The following is a 16,715-nucleotide window of genomic DNA, read 5'->3' on the forward strand; positions in this document are numbered from 1 at the left end:
ATAGAGAAGGATATTTGATTAAGAGTAGAGTATCCAAGGAGCCACAAATAATATTCTAATTAGGGAGGATCTAGAGGCTAAGCCAAAATAGTGATCTAAATTTTCAATTTAGTTGCTTCATTAATCAGGTCAATCATTGTTACTCTCTAACAATTGTAGCAATGAAGAAATCTCTTAACATAGTTGACTTAACAGTCATTTTGTAAATCTTCTAATGAGGTGGCATTTCTAGATTGAAGTGTCTTAAGACGTCTAATAAGATCACTCCTAATAGGGTGATTTAAATCCTTTAATAGGTTCACACCTAATAGTGTGTTTTGTAACCTTTAACAAGGTTAGCTCCTAACAAGGCTCACTTTAGAAGAGTGAAAAGTTGTAACTAGTTGCATTGGTGATTTTCCCAAATTGGGTTTCCATTTTAAATATTAGTGTCTCATGTGTACATGTTATTTTCTTACTGCTTTATCTTTCTGCAACTAAGTTACTAAATGTTAATACACATTTATATATCAGATTTCTTTGTTAATTAAGTTACAATGAATATCTAGTTCTAACCGAGTTGTGAGTTTAAAGGAAGTTTGTATTGACATCTAAGGGATTTGGAATTGTTTTAGTGGTAACTAATTCATCCCTCCCCTCTCAGTTACTCCTCTTATATTTTCAACAAATATTTGAACTAGGAAGAAGTGACCTTGCCTATTGTGGATTGGACAAAGGATGAAGAGGTTGACATCGCCTAGAGGATTAAACCCATTATTGAATGCACATATACCTAGTTAAAATAAAAGAGGAAAGAGGAAACACCCAACACACAATTGAAATGACTAGAGAAAAAATCACACCCTTCTCCTATAGCTAATGAAATTCTTTTGGTTGATCATGTAGGTAAGAAAGCGAGTTCAAGTGGGACAAACCACAAAATAATTATTAACCAACCTATAGTTTGCAGAACCTAGTCCAATACTAAAGCTTAGAAGCATGTGATAATGATAGCTTAGTGATGGAGTGCAAGGTAGAAAAATCCCCAAAGGGGATGTTCTAGCTGCCAACAAATAACAACACAGTGGAAACACAACAATAAAGAAATATCTAATACCAAATTATAACACTTTATTCATAAATATAATTGTGTCCATGCAATGTGTTGGGCTGTAAGGCCTTCCCAGTTATGGCCAAATAAAATGATAATTACAAAAATAGTTCTGCAAGATCCCTTAAGATCCAATCCAAACACTGATCCTAGCTAGTCTACATCCACACTCTGGTAGAAACCTCCAAGGAAATCTGAACTTGTGCTCACAAGCCCACCAAGCAATCTCCTAGTTTTCCAAGCCATAGCTGCTAGCCTTCTCAAAATTCGCTCCTACACTTCATCCTCTTCTCCAAGATGGATGGAAATGACTTAAAGACTCCACAGGACCCCTTACTTATACCCAACTAAGCCACAAGTTGGCCCAATTCATTACAAATTAAATTAATTCCTTCCATTAAATATAAGTTGAGCCACAAGTTGGACTCCAATAGATATTAAATACCAAAAATACATTAGAAGGCTTACAACACCAATTAAATACACATAGGAGAGATAACCAAGAATCAAATAAGTCCACACAAACTCCTAGATAGATCCATGTCACGATCATATGCTACATGCATTAAATGCTTCAACTTGATCGAGAAAATTTGCAAGAACTCCAATCAGCACCAATGCACTGCAGAGTGATAACAAACTCCCAAGCATTGTCAAGAAACCAAAAAATGCTAAGCACAAAAAGTGTCGAGCAATAGAAGATGCCAAGCTCCAACAATGATTGCACCCTCTCAATGACTGAGCACCTCAACCAACACTATGCCCACCAACAATCAAGCACCACTCCTTTGGTGAACGAGTCCACAACTGATAGCCAAAATCTCTCCAACATGTAGGATTGTTAACAACCCCAGGATACTCTTGCATCAGACACCCCAGGTTCAAAAAGATGTTCTCAATAGATGGAAGAATATCTTCTAGGATTCAACACATAAATCCCAAATTGGCTCTTCACATACATGTCCTCCAAGTCCTCAACTTGTACACTTTTCTCTTGATCTTCTTCTACTTCCTCACATCCATCCTAGATGTGTTATAAGTCTACTTTCCATGCTAATCTCCAATCCTCTCAGAATCCTTCAACTCAACTCGGCTGCTAATACTCACTTTCCTCCTATTGAGCTCTTCATTCTACAAGAATCAAGGAATGCTTCATTTTGCTTTTCACAATTGCAAACACATTCTTGACACAATCATGCATATCCCTGCAATCATACTGCCAAGGTCTACCAAGCAACACATGACAATTGTTCATGTCCACAATATCATACAACACTTGATCCTTATACTACCTAATCTAGAAATCAATAAGGCATTGCTCCCTTACTTCCAAAGCCTACTCACCTTGAAACCAACTAATCCTATAAGGATAAGGATGTTTCATTCTCTTCAAACCAAGTTTTTAAACCATCTCCTTAGCAAAAAGGTTATCATTACTACCACCATCCACAATCACCTTGCAAACTTTACCACTAGACTTACAACAAGTCCTGAACAAACTAGTCTTTGACAAGATTCCATTGTCCTATGACCAATTAGCGCTTGCCAACCTAGAAAAATCTCTCCTTACTCAAGTTAACTATCTTGGACTTCAACCTCATTCATAATAGAAACTCTCCTACCATGAGGACATTTAAAAGATCTAAGCCCCACTTCACCATGTTTCTAGCAAGTACCTCTAAACTCACCTCCACCTATCCTCCTCTTCTGTTCAATAGTTTTGGTACATCTTCATCACTTGGTTTAACCTTTTCCAAGCTATCTTGCTTCTCCTTCCCTCTAGCATTACCTTGACTTTTCCTCTTCAACTTATCTTCTTCCTTTAGAGCATACTAATAAGCATCCTTAACCAAATCAATCTTCAACATGCCAACCTCATCTTGGATATTGAATCTCAAACCATTAATGTACCAAGATACCTTTTCCTTTGACAATTCTCTATGCTCAGACTGAATAATCAATTTGTAGAACTCCTTAGTATAATCTATCACAGTCATATCCTTCTTCTTCAAATTTTACAACCTTTTAAACAACTCAAGTTCATAATTAGTAGGAATGAACTTAGCCTCCAACTTAGTTACCATCAATCTCCATCTAGTGATCTTCATTTCAACTTCTTCTTCTCTATCTCTTTGTAGTTCTTTCCACAAAAGAGTATCATGTCCTTTCAACTTAGTTTGTGCCAATCTTACTCTGAGCAGATCTCCAATATCCTCTAGCTCAAAGTAGTCCTCCAATTCAGCAATCCAATCAATTAGGTCTTCAGGAGTCAAAGTACCTAAGAAATTAGAAACCTCCATCTTATGCTTCAGTCTTAGTTGAGATCCAAGTCTAGAAAACTAACCAACTCTTGTTCCAATAGGTCTCTCCACACGATCAATTCCATCCTCACCACCTAATCCAACAATTTCTAAGACTCCAAAAATTTCCTCATAGCCATCTTTAGTACCCACATGCCTAGGTACACCACCTAAAGTACTCACAATTTCAGTAATCATGTCACTCTTCATCAGTGTCATCTCAGATTTGAAATTGGCTTTAACCTCCTCCATTTCAGATCTAAAATATGCTTTAACCTTCTCTGAGATCCTTTCTTCCACAATGGCACTAAGATCATCAATTACCCTAGGGTCCAATTTTCTTGGAGGCATCTTCCAAGATCTTCAGAAACCCAAAGCAATAGATCCACCAATCCAAAAGATCAATCAACTCCACTAGATCAACCTTCTCTTCCAGCTTTCACCCAAATCTTGATGCAAACTACCTTAGCTTCGACACTCAGTTTACACACTCATGAAAACCTTCGCTCTGATACCACCTAATGGAGTGCAAGGAAAGAGAATCACTAAAGGAGATGTCCTAGCCCCCAAAAAATAACCACACAAAAGAAACACAACAATAATGCAAGATATGATACCAAGTCACAACACTTTATTCATAAATATAACTGTTTACATGCAATGTGTTGGGCTGTAAGGTCTTCTTGGTTACAGAAAAATACAACAACAATTACCAAAATAGTTATGCAACATCCCTTAAGTTTCAATCCAAACACTAATCCCAGCTAGTCCAAATCGACACCCTGGTAGAAATATCCAAGGAAATCTTAACTTATGCTCACAAGCCCACCAAGCAATCTCCTAATTTTCCAAGCCACATCTACTAGCCTTCTTAAAACTTGCTCCTACACTTCATCCTCTTCTCCAAGATGGATGACAATGACTTAAAGAATCCATAGGACCCCCTACTTATGCCCAACTAAGCCACAAGTTGACCCAGTTCATTACAAATTAAATTAAATCCTTACATTAAATATATGTTGAGCCACAAGTCAACCTCCAATAGATAATAAATACCATAAATGACTTAGAAGGATTAAACCACAAATTAAATGCACATAGGAGAGACAACCAAGTCCCAAATAGGTCCACACAAACTCCCAGATCGATCCATGTCATGATCATATGCTATTGCATTAAATGCTTTAACTCGATTAAGAAAATTTGCAAGAACTCTAGTCGGCACCAACACATTGTCAAGTGTCAGCAAACTCCCAAGCATTGTCGAGAAAATGACACATGTCAAGAAACAAACACATGTCAAGCACAACAAGTGTTGAGAAACAAAATATGTTGAGATCCAACAATGACCAAGCCCCCTTAATGACCAAGCACCTTAGGCAACACTATACCCATAAGCAACTGAGCACCACTCCTTTGGTGACCGAGTCCACAAATCCTAGCCAAAATCCATCCAACATGTAGGATTCCTAGCAACCCTAGGATGCTCCTACATCTTTTAGGAATCCATCGTAATATATTTGAGCCAATATAAGGAGTAGGATGTCGCATCCATTGACAATGAACTCAAGGTTCAAGGACCTACAAATACCATTTCTCAAGTAGTTGATACACTAGTTACCATAGTTAAGGAAACATCAATGAAGGAACCCTTAAAAGAAATGTCAAACTAATTAACTAATTCCATAACTAAAAATTGCAGCCTGGTACTTGTGTCCATTCCAATTAAGGACATTGTGAGCAAGTATACTGTCAAGATTCCTAGGACTAAAAGAACAAAGAATGTCACCAGAATGTTCACTAATTCAAAAAAATGGGAGGTTAGTACTAAAATTAACCACTACAAATCCAAAGGAGATTCCACTGATTTAAGCATTTGTGATTTTGAAATAACCAAAGTGGATTTAGGGGTGCTCAACAAAGAGACCAACAAACACTGGTTGGAGCAGTCTACTCAGAATATGTTGGTTTAGTCACAAAGAGGAAAAGGAACTCAAATAGATTATCAAAACCCTTACTAAATAAATAGATTCCTTTGGTGGATTTGGAGCATTAACTCTAGTGTAGGCACCAGAGGCTTCCAACGTAGATTCCCCTGATAACAAAAAGCTATTGAACCAACTGCAAAGAGGGAGAGCTATCATTGTCATGATGGATAAGTGAGTTGATGAAATAATTGAAGATGGAGTGATGTTCATTCAAGAATCCAACACATCATTTAATGATGTAGAGGCATTTCTTAGAGAGGTTCAAATCCAACTGCCACTCTGAGAGGCAAACAAAGAAAAATGGAAGGCAATCGTAACTTAGATTTTTGAAGTGGAACAATATGGAGTTACTGAGTTCCTAACCAAGAATCCCCTGAAGATAGTGGATGTAGGAATCCTCTATTTCCTAAAGAAAAAACATGGGAAGGAAATGATCCATATATGGGTCCATGATTTCCCAAGCTCATATTATTGAAAAATAAAAAATATGTATGACAATTTGATTAAAGAAATGAAAATTGTCAATCCAATCGGTCTACCACTTTATGAAAAGGATAGTCTAGACTAGGAGACAATGGTCAAAGCCTTCAAAGAAACCATGAAACTAATCAAAGAAGAGGTAAACCTTACATCAATAGATTTCACAAAGGCCACACAAGTGGATTCTATGTTGAGTTTGTATACAACTCAACTTCCCAATTATGCAAATTAGATCCTTAAGGTGAGATGGGACAAAGACACCTAGAAAATGAGATTGTTGAGCTTGAAGAACCCTAGAACAAGTGCCATTTAGTAATTGGTAAGCATGTACCAAAACTAGAAGCTAACATGTGGAACCATTAGAGAGGATGATCAAATTGAAGAAGTAGAGGGCAATTTGCCCATTTAATTTAGCTTTGTTTTATGTATGTTGGCATGATTATTGAACCTAGAGGATAGGTTTCCTCCATACAATATTTAGTTTTGATAATTTTCTTAACTATTGCAAGGGGGTTGAGTTTTTAGGGAGACCTCTCAAAACTATATATGGAGAACTAGAAGTAGATTAAAGGGTTAGAAAAATATTAGAGTATTTTTTCATTTATACTTATTAATTAAATCATATTAATTTAATTATATAAGTTTCTATTACTCTAGTTACTTAAGCTTCATTTAGGTGCATTATTAATTAATTATTAATTAATAATGTGCAACCTAGCTTTTTAGTTTAGGGTTTCTATCTCACCTTTATAAGGTTGAGCCTTGTACTTTTTTCATTATCTCTTATGCATTTTTCACATTTGAGAGAAACTTTTCTTCTGTCTCCATTATTCTTCTCTTGTGATAGGTTATTGGCTAACAGGTTCTTCTTGGGTTGTGTAGAATTGATATTAATCAATTCTTTCATGGTATCAGAGCTCAGATCTGTGGCTGTTTGTTCTTGATTTGAGAAATTTTCTAGAGCTTCAAGGGTTTGATCTTTCAGATTTTTTATTTTGGTTGGATCTAGAGATACACTTTTGTTGGAGGCCTGTTGAGCCAAAATAGACCTCACCAATGGATTCAGAGGATCGATCCGAAGAATTTTGATATAAAATTTGACCTATTTTGATGACCAGAACAATCTGTAAATTTTTTAGCTATTGTCATGCTTTTCGAGGTAAATCTTTTTGAAAAAAACGTGCATTCAAAAAAATTGCATAAAAAAAATATTAATTTCAATTTTTTGAACAGTTGAAAAAAGTATTTTATTACAAATTTTATTTAAAAAGTTGTTCATGCATTTGAGAAAGTTTTTAAAAAACTTTTAAAACAAAAAAAGGGGGTTTGGATTGCCTGCGTCAAACAGTACCCTTGGGTAGGCAATATGCGTCAGTGCAGTACCTCTACGTAGGCAATACGCATCAGTGCTGTACCCTGCATCAACAGTACGTGGGGTACGCATGCCATTTATTTTGGCATTTTAATTTTTAATTTTTTAAAGTTCTTTTTTCTTCTTCCGCCATTTTTGGTGAGTTTATTTGAAATCTGCCTTTTTTGGCAAACTTTTTGGTGAAATCTACCATTTTTGGCGAGTTTTTTGGAAATTTGCCAAATTTGGCAAAATTTTTGGCTCAATTTTGGGCATGCATTTTGAGGTGCCACATCAGCTCACAGTCATCCAGTGATGTCAGCACCTAGTCAACTACCACATCAACGACCAGTCAACCAGTGACATTAGCTCCTAGTCAACCACCACATCAATGAGTCAGCGATGATGTCATAAAAATGTCATATGACAGCCTTACGACAATCAAATTTTTCCTCAGGTCTATAATTTTCCAGAGAGCTCCTTTTTTGGACCTACACTTGGTTTTTTGGCAATAACTTGGGCATACAGAGGTCTTTTTGATCCGAAAGAAGCGCTGGAAAGCTGGTTCAGAGACGAAGACATTGGTGCTAGTTTCATTTGATTTTGAGTTCGTTTGGGCTTCCAATTTTAGCATTGAAGTAGAGGCTTCTATTTCTGTCTTCTCTGCATCCACAATCCAGGTTCCTTTCTCAGTTTTTATGCTTCCTATAGTTGTTTTCTTTGGTATTTGAGGGATTTCATTATCTATTGTGGGGGGTGTATTTTCTTTTTTGTACTTTAATTTAGAATAAGACCCTTCTACTTCTGTCTTCTTCTCTAAGTGGCAGACTCTTATGTCGCCTGCCTTACACCACACAACTACCATACTTGGAAAGGACAAATGACTAGATTGCTTATGGCAAAGGGGTTATGGTCATGTCTCGATGCGGCTCAGCCAGTTCTATAGAGGCCTTATGAGCTTCTTATGCAATGCAATAAAATGGATGAGGTAATGGGTCTCATTACAATGAATATTTCAGATGGGTTACTGTTTCACCTGGATGGTTTGAATACACCCAGGGCTATGTGGCACAAGTTTTCAACCTTATTTGGCACAATGAATCAATTCAAGATTCTATAGATAGATGCGTAGTTTACCTCCTTGATTCCTGAATCATTTACTAGCATTGAGGATTTCTTGATGAAATTCAAGTCTCTTTGATCTATGTTACAGGTTGCTGGAAAGACAAAATCTGATAATGAGTGTATCTTCCTGATACTGTCCAAGCTTCAAGGACCTTATTAGATTTTCACTTCTACCTTCTACTCCACTATGGATGCTCTAGGTGCACGACATGTTATGCCCTCTTTTGAGACCTTTTGTGACCGATTGACTCGTGAGCAATCAAATCTCAATTAGATGGATTCTCTTACAGGTTCACAATCACATGCATTGCTTGCCAAGCCACCTCAGAGCACACAAAAGCCGAAGTAGATATTAGATTCCTCTTCTCAACAATCTATTGGCCCACCATCTTCTTCTAAGAAGGAGAAACAAAAGACTAAAAGACCTACATGTTCCTATTGTCAGAAGGGAACACATGATGAGTCACTTTGCTATCAGAAGAAGTTTGATGGTTATGAGAAACAAATAGCGGATTTGCAAGCTCTTCTTCAGAAGAGAAATCTTTCCTCTCCATCCTCTTCTGGCTCACAGGGGGCTTCTTATCAATCTTCTTCCATCAATCCTATAGCTGGACAGGATCTTGGAAAGGGTCATGCATTACGGGCTTCTTTCACATCCCCTTCATAGGTCCCTAGGATACTGGATTTAGGTGCTTCTCACCATATGGCATCTTCTCAAGAGATCTTCTCTTCTTTTGAAGCTTCTCCTATTCCCCATATTATCATTGGGAATAACATTGTTATGACAGTCTACGGAAAAGGCACTGTATGCATTCAGGATGGCACATTCAATGATGTGTTGTATGCTCTATCTCTGTCTACAAACCTTCTCTCAGTTTATCAAATTTCTCACAGTGGGTTCGAAAAGACAGTTGAGTTCACTCTAGATTCAATTTTCATCCAGGATAGTATGACAGGAGGTATTGTTGCTACAGGGACAGTTGATCTTTCCACCTGTCTCTACTCCTTTTCACACTTTGGTCCACCTTTGCCAGAGCACAACTCTCCTCCTTTGAGAGAGCATCATGTGGTACAGTCCAGTTTCTTGAACATCTGTGTGGTTATTGAGACTACTATTGTGACTCCCTTGCCACCTCCTCTTGAGCTCTTTTCTGTTCAATAGGGTTCTTCTTCAACATTGCCTGCTCCTCCAGCTCCATTCATCAAGCCACTAGGTGTAGTTGTTGAGGATTCTACAGAGGACATTCATCTCCTCTTTGATGATAGTGTTTGCACACCTGTCATACCACTTACATTGTGGATTCCCTTTCAGGATCCTCGTGTCTACTCCTTTGAGCATTAGCTCGGCCCTCCAGTGACACCTCAGCTTTCAAGGTTCCCTCTACAATGTCCACTACCTTTCACTCCTTTGCATTGGAGTCACAGTGATTTGTTCATTGATCCAGGGGTTCTTTCATTCTGGGGGGGTTTTGGAGCCTCGACCCTCTCTCACAGGAGGGGGGGGGGGGGGGTTGAAGTCACGCATTGTACTTATGGCTTTGAGAGAGTCTGTTGAAGTCATTTCATCTCTTTTTGGAGAGGGGTTTTTCCCATTGGGTTTTCTCCTTTACTCTAGTTTATAGAGATTTCCTTGTAGTGGGTACCTGATCAGGCCTTGTTGCTAGGACCCACTTATTTTTGCTTTCATAGCTTTTCTTTGCTAGGTAAGCTTACTCCTTGCTTTCAGCTTAAGGGTGGGTATTAGAGTATTTTTCATTTATACTTATTAATTAAATCATATTAATTTAATTATACAAGTTTCTATTACTCTAGTTACTTAAGCTTCATTTAGGTGCATTATTAATTAATTATTAATTAATAATGTGCAACCTTGCTTTTTAGTTTAGGGTTTCTATCTCACCTTTATAAGGTTGAGCCTTGTACTTTTTTTCATTATCTCTTATGCATTTTTCAAATTTGAGAGAAACTTTTCTTCTGTCTCCATTATTCTTCTCTTGTGACAGGTTATTGGCTAATAGGTTCTTCTTGGGTTCTATAGAATTGATATTAATCAATTCTTTCAAAAAAGATATTGGGGAAAAACACTATCTCAATTTTTAGTTAGAATTTTTTATCTATTTTTATCTTTTGAAAATTTCAACTTGATATGATTTACATGCTATGAATGAAAATATCTCACTCTTTTGAACTCTGATAATGGTAAAAGATGGCATTGTAATCTACAACTTTTGTGTTCATATTGATGAATTAGATGTTTCTTTTCAAGATATTCGCTTTTATGTGTAGAACTATCTTATCATCTTGAATGTGTTTGTGGTTGAAGTTAAACTATTATCATTTAGATGTTCATTTCAGTTATTTCAATGAGACATGAAATGCTTTATTATTTATCCAAGTTCTTGTGATAAGTTCAAGATTACATTAGGTGAAGTCACTTATCTAAGAATAAGTAGGATTACCTTCATACTTTCAGTTTAAAATTATGCATGTTCATTTAGATTAGGGATTAATTGTAAATCCAAAAAGGGAGGTGTACCTTATAAAATTCATAGGGAAGTAATAAACATGTGCTTACCCATCTGTAGTGGACTTATATTGTCTTCAAAAGGGGTGATAGAGTCATTTGAAAGGACTATTGGTAAGAAGACAAATTGGTTCACCAACAATATATTTAGGGGTGATGACGATCATCATGGATCCTTCCACCTATCCATGATAACTTAAATATAACATACATTCAACCTTATTTGTTATACTTATAAATTACACCATATTTTTACCTAAATGTACATGTTGTTCTATGAGAATGGAAGATAATGATCTGATTAGAAATCACAATGATACCATCTTAGTAGGGTTGACAACATGTGCATAAATTCATCTATAATCTTGCATACAAATTTCTATGATATTATTTTGTCCATTATTCATATTCTTACTTTAAATGCTCATATTTGTTCTCATCCATAAAAAATTCTAGTTTTTTTTGTCTTTCATTTTGATATTCCTTATTTATCTTACTTCTATCACATTTCATAATAGTTGTCATGTACTCTTATTTCCTATACACATACTTTGTGCTTAATTGTATACTCCATTTTAGCAATTTTTATGCGAACATGATCATTCCCAATTCATTTATATGTGCAATTTTATACTAAACACATACAAATGCCTAGATTGATAGTATCCTCCTAATTTTCTATATTTGTTCATATCTTCCTAGTATACTAATACATAATTATATGATTTTTAATACAATTATACACTTGTCTTTTCATACATTATGATATTATATTGTCACTCCTCTTCTTACTTGACCTTTATGTTGATACTAAATATTTATTAAAAAACATTATGCTCTTTACATCATCATATTGTCCTTCAAAATAAAAAATGATGTCTAGGATGTCCCCCAAAAGTAGTACTTGTGATTTTACTAATCTCTTCATGTAAATTATGATTATTTGGATCATTTAACCCTATGTATAAAAGCCTAAATATGTTATTTTTGTTGGAAACTACAATTGGAACAATTGTTATGTTGTCATTGCTGTCAAATCTTATTGGTAAGACAATCTCTATTTGAGTAGAGTTTCATATCAAGATGATTGACAAAGAGGATTTGCGAAGAAGATATAACAAAAGGACCTAGAGGAAAGGTTGAGTTATGAGGAACCACAATGGGAACTTGATCAGTTAGAATTAAAAAATATAATATGATTGTTTAATCATAATAGAAGTGAAGAAGATAGTTACACTAAAGCCTAGAAAAAGTGATCAATAGAAAACCAAATGCATAGGCTTGACCAAGAAAAAGAGCAGAAGAGTAAGGAACTAGAAGTTTATGCCGAGTGATGCTAGAGTTAAACAAGTGATAGTATAAGCCGAGAAAAATAGTGTTGATCGAGCATTAGTATTGACCAAGTATCAAAAAATATGTTGAACATAATAGTTAGTATCAATCGAGTAATTTAGTGATGATCGAGTGTTAGAACCCAATATTGGTTGAGTGATAACATTTTTCAATTTGTGAGGAAATCTTGATTTCTAGCTGACACAATTGAATTCTTGGAATATGGAAAGCATGTTAAAGATAAGGATGGATGACTTGGAGCATTTAATTTAAGGGAAACTATGCTTGAGCATTTCTATGCATGAATTCAAGGAGAAGTTTGGAGAAGTTTCTAGAAGAGAAAGGAGGAGATGAAATGATGGAGGGATTTGATGAATCTGACCTAACCCTAACATCTATGGTGATTTTAAGTGATAAAAGATCAGAAGTACCTATTTAAGGAGGCACAAGAGCTAACCTAGTAATATTTAGAGCAATTTTTGATTCCGTTGATTGGAAAACTTGAGCATAAGGCTAAACAATGAAGTGTTAAGGTGAAGAGTGATTACTTGAAGGCTTGCCAAGAGAATCAGTGATGGAGATGTTAATGGAGTTCAACCAATGAGTCAGTTGTTGGACTCAATTGTGATATGTATCTGCAAAGTGAATTGTATTTATCAGATCGAGTTACTGTTACTTTCTAACCATTGTATCAGTTTGAAATCCTTTAATCAAGGTTGACCTAACAATCATTTTTAAACCCTTTAGTCAAGGTGACATTCTAATTGAAAGTTCTACAACCCTCTAACAAGGTCACTCCTAACATGGTGATTAAATCCTTTAACAAGGTCACATTTAACAGTGTGTTTTGTAACCTTTAACATGGTTGGCTACTACTAGAGCTCACTTTAGAAGAGTGAAAAAATGATGACATATTACTGGTTATTTTTCCCAAATTGGATTTCCACATTAAATGCTAGTGTCATACTTGTGTGGATGTTATTTGAGATGTTTTATTGTTAATGTTGTACATTCTACAAGTTTGTTACTATTAGAATAATGTATTGCAAGTTTATGTTGTTGATTATTTTTTAAAGAGACAAAGCTACTAAATTTTTAGATTTGAAGTATTTGAAGTGATTAGAAGTTCAATTGGTACATCTAGACTCAAGGATAACTAATTCACCCCTCCTCTTAGTTATTCTAAACCATTCTAACAATTTTATCAATGTAATATCACCATAACATTTTTTTCTTATTATATAAATATATAGTTGTGAAACACCTAAGAAAATATCCATATATTGATTTTTTTTATGACCAATCACCAAATAGAAAATGTTCGCAAAATGTTCGCAAACTATAATGGAAATTTCATATTTATTTCTATATGAATTAGGTTATCCACTTCATCAATTTATATAGAATCCAACATGGAGGTTTTCTTTTTAATATGAGATGGTTGGAAATCTCTAATCAGTTATGTTAAAAAAAGCTAAAAGGTTGTGGGAAAATGTGGATCAATACAATGAAAAATATCATGAGCTCATGGTTAACAAAAAAAAGTCAATGAAGACCTAGTACTTGTAAATCCTTGAGGTTATTTATTGATCATTTCTACCTCAACAAGAGAAATAAATAATAGCATATAGGTTGGCGTCTCACCATTAACCATGTGTTAATTAACATGCATAATCAAATTTGTTTCCAATTTAACAATCAAGAAATGAAGATAAATACATATTGTTAGATTAATAAAATATTTTATTATTAATCAAATCATATTGATCTAATTATTGAATAACTTATTATCTCTAGTTTACTTAAGCTAAAATTTGGGCATACAATAATTAATTATTCTATCAATTATTATCATGCAACATAGGTTAGTTACCTGTTAGGGTTTTGATCTCTTTGTAAAATATTAATTCACTTTTGATAATAGCAATTTCTCTTTTTTCTCATCAAGAATGTCTCATCTATGGATGTGGCAATTCTAGCCTCCATAGATTTTGTTTCTCTCTTTTTGTGATAGGTGTTTGCATGCAGGTGATTCTTGGGATCTGTGGGGTTTATATTTCATCAACTTCAACATGGTATAAAAAATCTAGATCTTCATACCCCCATTCTATTTATGAGAGGTTTGGTTTGGTTTTTAAATCTATGTTTTTTATTTAAGAGGATTTTGGTTCTTTAGAATATTTTTTTTGGATATGGGGGTTCACCAATTTTCGAGTCACTTTCAGCCCAAATAGACATCGCCATTGAGCTTAGAGTGCCCAAAAACCCTTATTTTTATATAAAAGTTGTTCAATTTGGACATAGTTGGAATCTAAGACAAAAACAAATTGCTCCCAGATTGGGCACATTTCTTGAGGTGATGATTTTGTGATTTTTTAAATTAAGTTTTTTGGGCATATAAATCGAGGCTTTTTTTGCTAAAAAGTGGGATTTTTGGAATGAAAATTGAGATTTTTCAGCATAAAAATTGAGATTTTTTGCCATAGAAATTGAAATTTTTGGCCATAGAAATCAAGATGTTCTGGCACAGAAATTGTGACATTTTATGGTATGAAACTTACACGCTTCCTAAGGCAATTTTGGTATAGACTGACATGCATCTTGAGGTGATTTTGGTACAGAACCCTTACGCTTCCCAAGACAATTTCTAGTATGCATTGGCACACTTCATGTTAGGATTAAACCAGAAACAAAAATAACAATTATAGGCAAATATAAACAATATCATAAAATAATAGATCACATATAAAAGAACATAAGACACCAAGATTTAACGTAGTTCACCCAATCCCTGGGCGACGTACACCAAACAACAAGTCTGATATTATTAAAATCTAGTGATTAACGTGCAATATCTAGCCTTGTACATACCATAGCATACATCAAGCTTCCTATAGTTGAAGCATAGGGTACCTTGGACATCTTATTCTCCTCTTCTTGTTTCTTAGGACACATGTCCTTAGTCAACCTCAAATGACTAGGTAAAGATGTGCTAACAACCTTAGGATTCTCCATAGAGAAATGTTGCAACACCTTCTCAACATAATTAGCCTGAGATAGCATCAATTTCCTATTCTTCCTATCTTTGCAAATCTTCATACCAAGGTTTTTTTTTTTGCCCCCAAATCCTTCATAGAAAATGCATGTGCTAATTGGCATTTCAACCCCTTAATGTGATCCATGTTAGACCCAACTACAAGCATATCATCAATATATAAACATAAAATAATGTAATTGTCATCATCCAACCTCTTAAAGTAAACAAAATGATCTAAATGAAACATGCTATATCTATGCTCATGCATAAAACTACCAAATTTCAGATACCATTGCCAAGGTGCTTGTTTCAAGCCATATAAACTTTTCTCCAATTTGTACACTAGGTTCTCCTTACCTTTCACCGCAAATCCCTGTGGTTGAGCCATATATATCTCTTCATCCAAATCATCATGAAGGAAGGCTATTTTAACATCAAGCTACTCCAAATGCAAATCTTTAGTAGCCACAATGCTTAAAACAATATGGATAAAAGTCATTTTAACAACAGGAGAGAATATCTCATCAAAATCGATGCCTTTTTTCTGTGCAAATCCTTTTACAACTAACTTGGCTTTAAATCTTTCCTTACTTCCATCCTCTTTTTTTAACCTGTAAACCCATTTATTTTGTAAAGCCATTTTACCTATAGGCAGCTTGCATAAATCCCATGTCTTATTTTTTAGCAAAGAGTCCATTTTGTCTTTCATTGTAGACTCCTACTAAATCTTAGTATCCACCTGCACTTCATCATAACATTTAGGTTCACCAACATATGTTATTAAAATAGAATACAAAGAGGGAGAAAATCTTTTTGGAGGTCTAATTTGCCTTGTTGACCATCTAACATTCATTGGTGTGTGTGGTATTTGTTGTTGTGGTTGTTGCATGTCATGAGGAATGGTTGGAACATCATCTTTTGGAGTAGCATCCAACACTACATAATCATCTTCTTTCTTCTCATATTGTTGCAATAGATCTTTGTACAACACTTTCTCATTGTATATGACATCCTTGCTTCTTACAATTTTATGTTTTTCAAAATCCCAAAGCCTATAACCAAATTCATTAATGCCATATCCAAAAAATACACATTTTTTGACTTAGCTTCTAGCTTGGTTCTATTTTCAAAATCTATGTGAGCAAGTGCTTCACAACTGAAGGTTTTGAGAAAAGAATAACTTACCTTCTTATCAGTCCATGCTTCCTCTAGAATACCACAACCCAAAGGAATATAGGGACCTTTATCAATCAAATGTACAATAGTAGTGACAACCTCCACCCACATGTGTAAGGGCAACCCAGCATGCAACCTCATGCTCCTTGCACACTCCATTATAGTCATGTTCATGCGTTCAGCCACTCTATTTTCTTGTGGAGTCATTGGAATAGTTTTCTATCTATGAATACCATTAGTGGAGAAATAATTTTCAAATTCATGACTACAATACTCCCCACCATTATCAGATCTGAGACATTTTTATTTCTT

Source organism: Cupressus sempervirens, chromosome 1 (assembly GCF_028749045.1).
Source record: "Cupressus sempervirens isolate cs-2001-9-10 chromosome 1, ASM2874904v1, whole genome shotgun sequence".
Taxonomy (NCBI): Eukaryota; Viridiplantae; Streptophyta; class Pinopsida; order Cupressales; family Cupressaceae; genus Cupressus; species Cupressus sempervirens.